Source organism: Puma concolor, chromosome F2, assembly GCF_028749965.1.
Source record: "Puma concolor isolate L17-30 chromosome F2, mPumCon1.1.hap2, whole genome shotgun sequence".
Taxonomy (NCBI): domain Eukaryota; kingdom Metazoa; phylum Chordata; class Mammalia; order Carnivora; family Felidae; genus Puma; species Puma concolor.
In genome coordinates this window covers 44,529,387-44,534,643 of record NC_141684.1, presented here as the reverse complement: position 1 = coordinate 44,534,643, position 5,257 = coordinate 44,529,387, and positions in this window count along the sequence as shown.

Genomic DNA, 5,257 nt, shown 5'->3' with positions numbered 1-5,257 from the left:
GGCCCCTGAATCTTTGAGCTAAGGAAGAGGGTCATTCTGTTAGGGTCGAGTGGTAACATGGAAAGTATGTCCTATTGAGAGATCACGTTCTCTGTTTTCTGAAGCATAAACTGTGGTGGTAACTGAACAGGTAGTACTTTTCAGTGTTTGCAAATTTTACTAAAACGTCAGGTATACATAGTATCTATAGACTCATGTGTCTGTTCAAAAGTGAGCTTATTTTGTTCTTATTTTATATTTAACCCACTAAATGATGTACCTATTTTTTCCCTTTCTGGTATAAATTTAATTTGCTATAGTAATGCCTACATTTGCTAGAAGTGATTATATTAATTAATTCAAAAGCTGAAAGTTATTTTCTTTATTCTGTTGCATAAATAAATGATTGAATGCCACTGCTTTTGGATAAGCATGGTCAAATGATAATTGTGTTCATAGTTTTGGAATCAATTTTCTATTACTCTAATTTGTTACAATGCTTTTGTATGTGCAATAGTCTCTCGTTAAATCAGGCATTCCTTAAATGGTATTAATTAACATGTGTAAAATCTACCTTGAAAACTCCTTTAATTTTACAAATTATACTACTTCATGACAGTAGCCCTGGAGCTTCATCAAGTCTCCGATTTCTAAATAATTTTGAAGTAAAAAGGATTTTTAATTAAAAAAAACCCAAAGTTCTTTTCACAATCGTATTTGGCAGGAAAACATTGCATCATAGACTTTTAAGTGCCGCCTGGATGGTTTCATAAGAGTAGTTTTATCCATCCAGCCTGTAGTGTGCCTATTAAGTGCTCAATCTGGTTAGTAGGGCAAGGTCTCTACTTATAAGTAGGAGACACTTCATCAGGAGTTACTATGATACAAGTAAATGTAATGTTGTCAATAGAACAATGTCCTACTGACATCCAGAGGGTAGAACCTTGAGATAGAAGTGGAAGAAGATGTCAAAGAGACCTTCACAGAGGAGCAAACATTTCAGCTTGACCTTGAGGTCTGTGGGCTGAAAGACATATCTGGTAGGGGAGATTTCAGTATCATTACTATGGAGATCAATAGACTGTTTGGGGAACAGGGAAGTTTGTTCAGTGAGGTTAGCACATGGGATTCAGTGAAGGTAGAGAAAGAATAATAGAAGGTAAGGCCAAGGATACAGTTCAGGGTCATAGTCTGAATTTGAGAGTAGACAATGACAAATTGGACAATGACAATGGACAATGGCAATGACAAATTATCTAGTACAGGGCAGGAAAGACAGTTTATACTGATGAAGAGTGGCTGTTGGGAACCCTCCTATTAAGGGCCCTTTTGGATTCAGGAGGAAAACTTATGGCTACAATCCATTATGACAGAGGTGAGGAAAAGGGGTCTGTGATTTTGCAGATACAAATCTAAGGTTTCCAAGCAAAGGATGGACATAACTAAATCTGTAATTCGAAGAACAAAACAAACAAAACAGTTCTCTGGTATCAGTAGAGAAGATGGATTAGAGTGAAAGGAAGTCAGAGTTTAGTTTGAAGGTCTTTGTAATAATTCAGATATGCGATGATCAGACATGAGTTCGAGCAGTGATAAAAAAATGGAAAAGAGTGGCATGGCAGAAACACAAGGGCAGAACAAACTTCTTAAGACTGATTGGATCTGGAGGGTGAAAGAAAAAGAAAAGTCTAAGACTCAGTCAGTATTTAGTTTGTGGATTTGAGTGACTGTGGAATCAGCCATTTATTGCTGCATACCAAACAACTCTCGCATTCAGTGGCTTAAATAACAAGCATTTCATAACCTTGTGAATCTGTAGGTCTAGTGAAGTTCCCCTGATGCAGTTTGGGCTTATTGATGGGGCTTTCTTCAGGCAGAGGCGGCTAGGGAAGCTATACTTAGCATTGCAGATTTGGGGGGCTGCTGGGGCAATTCTCCTTGACGTGTCTCTCTCATCGTCCTTGTCCCAACGTGTTAGTGTGATACCGTGATCTCTAGTAAGAGATGTATATTTGGTCTTCATCCCCTATTTGGCACAGAGCTTCTAAAAGCCTTGAAATTTCCTAGGTGGTGAGAGCCATAAAGGTGTTTTTTATTATGTTAATGAGGTAACTTTTGGACCACATCTAAGTATGGGGACTGTTGCCAGGAGGACCAACCATGTGTTTGGAGGGTTGAAACTTTCAGTCCCAGTCCCCCGAACCTTTCAGGAGAGAGAGGGGCTGGAGGTTGAATTAATCACCAATGGCCAATGGTTTAATCAATCATGCCTATGAAATGAATCCTCCATAAATCCCCCAAAGGATGAGATTTGGAGAGTTTCCAGGTGGGTGAACACATGGAGATGCATGGAGAGTAGCACACCTGGAGAGAGCATGGAAGCTCTGCACATACCTTTCCCACATACCTTGCCCTATGTATTGTCCATCTGGCTATTCCTGAGTTATATATATATATATGTGTGTGTGTGTGTGTGTGTGTGTGTGTGTATAATATTTTTATTATATAGAATATAAATATATTTTGTATAATAAATATATATAAATATATATCATATAAATATATATTTATATTTTGTATTTATTTATATCTTTATATTTTATATAAATTTTATATAAATTTTATTTATATTTTTATTTATATTACATATATTTATTTGTATATATTTATAAATGTTTGTTTATATATTTATAAATATTATAATTATATATAATAATATAATATATATATATTTATTTATATATAATTATATATTACATATATTTTATACTATTATAATATATAATTATATATAATTATAATATATTATGTATTTATTTATATTTTATATTTTATATGAATATATTTATATATTTATTAATATATTTATATTTTATATATATTTTATAATAAACCAGTGATCTGCTAAATAAAATGTTTCTCTGGATGCTGTGAGCTCCTCTAGCAAATTAATTGAACCGAAGGAGGGTTTGTTGGAATCTCGATCTACAGCCAGTCAGTCAGAAGCACAGGTGACAAGCTGGACCTGTGGTTGGCATCTGAAGTAGGAGCAGTCTTGAAGGACTGAGCCCTTAATCTGTGGGATCTGATGCCATCGCTGGGTATATAGTATCAGCATCGAATTGAATTGTAGGATACTCAGCTAGTGTTGGTGAATTGCTTGGTGGTATGGGGAAACTTCCTTGCACACACTGGAATTGGTGATCAAGGTTTTAATTGGGTGTCAGAATTTGAGTTGGGGTATATTTTTCTTATTAAATGGCAGAGCTACAAGAGGGCACAAGGAATAACATGAAGCTTCTTAGATTCTAGGTTCAGAAATGATGTTTCATCATTTCTTGCCACAGGCCACTGACCCAAGGAAGTGGCATGGCTAAGCCCAAAGTCAAGGGACAAGAAAGTTTACTCCACCTACAATGAGGCCATGAGAAGAGTGTTGATGTTAGGATGGGAAAAAATTGGGAACAACAATGCAATCTACCACATTGTGGTGCCATCATGCTTTTAAATGAAAAAATAGTTTTGGAAAAAATCTTTATAAAGAAGAAAATGCTATATTTTGTTGTATTATATTTGTGGTTATGAATGAATGAGCTTAGAGCCAGAAAGATCAGCCAAAGGGCAATTAAGCTTAAATTAGCCTGTTTTTAATGAAGAACTATAACTCTCTAGGTTGTTTGCACTGGAATGCTTCCAGGAAGCCCCCCTGCAAATTATTTTCAGTCACTAAATATCAGAAGAGGAGGTATGGGAATTTAGTCTGCAGTGAGAAAACCATTAAGAGGAAATTCTCAAGTTCTCCAGTTGAAATTTATTTATTTGGTGAAATAACAGTAAAGTCACGGTTAATTTGGTCAAAGTTGCAAATCTGTGCTATCTTAAGGTTATGAAAATCCCAATTGCTTTGTTTTTTTAAAAAAATATTCAGAATACGGAGACTCGGTTCCTTAGTATGTTTAGGGTTTCTAATAACACAGTGGATGATAATTTGAAGAAATAAAAAAAGGACAATGTCAATGAAGTACATATAGTTTATGTTGTATCTCTTCATACTACAAATATGCATCCTGACACTTCACTTAAGAATTAGAGATATTGCTGAAATTTAAGAACTTGTGTGGTTGGGCAATTCCCTTTCTACCAGGATTGCTTTTGTGCTTGGTTAACATGCCCTCTGAAAGTCGGTGATATAAAAAGTAGTGTAATACCATGGGCCAAGGGTATGGGGCACGTGAAAATGTGTTGCAGGTGAAAATGCCATTAAATTCCTTAGCATTTTATTATATCTATATCTTCATCCATGTCTATTTAATCTGATAATTATAAAATAGAATACTTAACAAAAAAGTGTTCAAGACCTATATGAGGAAAACTGTAAAACACAGTGTAGATTTCAAATAATGGACATGGTTAACCATGGTTTTGGACTGAAAGACTCATCATCAGTAAAAATGTCAGTTCTCTCTAAGTTAATTTATAAATTCAATGCAATCTCTATAAAAACACCATCATGTTTTGTTATGGACCCAGACAATTTGATTATAAAATTTATTTGGAAGAGCATAAAAAGCAAGAACATCCAGGAAAACCCTGAAAAATAGGAGCAATGAGGGGGAACCAAGCCTACCAGATTAAATATATTTTAAAGCCTCTATAATTAAAGCAATATATGTTGTCTCATGAATATAGACAGATAAATTAATATAACATGTTATAAAATTCAGAAATAGGCTCAACATTGCATATGGAAAATTAGTATACAATAAAGTGCTATCTCAAATTAGTCATGAAAGAATGGAATTTTCATTAAGTGGAGTTGAGATAAGTAGATAGCCAGACAAAAAAATCAGATTGGATCTAATTCTCATACCATCTTTCATGCTACAGTCATATGGATTAAGAGGTGTAATTGTAAGTAATTAACTCCCATAAATACAAAAAGGAAACATGAGGATTTCATCTATAATCTGGGAATGGGTTAAACTTCCCTGGTTATGACCCAGAATCCAAAGCGAAAAAAGGAAAAGATTGATACACATTATTACATACAATGCAATCAATTGATCAACCCAAGAAAGAAGCAAAAACTTTTGCATGGCATACAAAAAATAAAACATAAAGGATGACAAAGTGAAAAAGAAACTGAACTCACTTCACAGTCAAAAAGTTAATAGTCCTAGTAAAATAAGAGATTCTGAACAAATAAAGATGAAAAACCCCAGAACTTAATAGAGACGTGGGCCAGAAAAGAAGTACAATTAATTTTTGGACATATGAA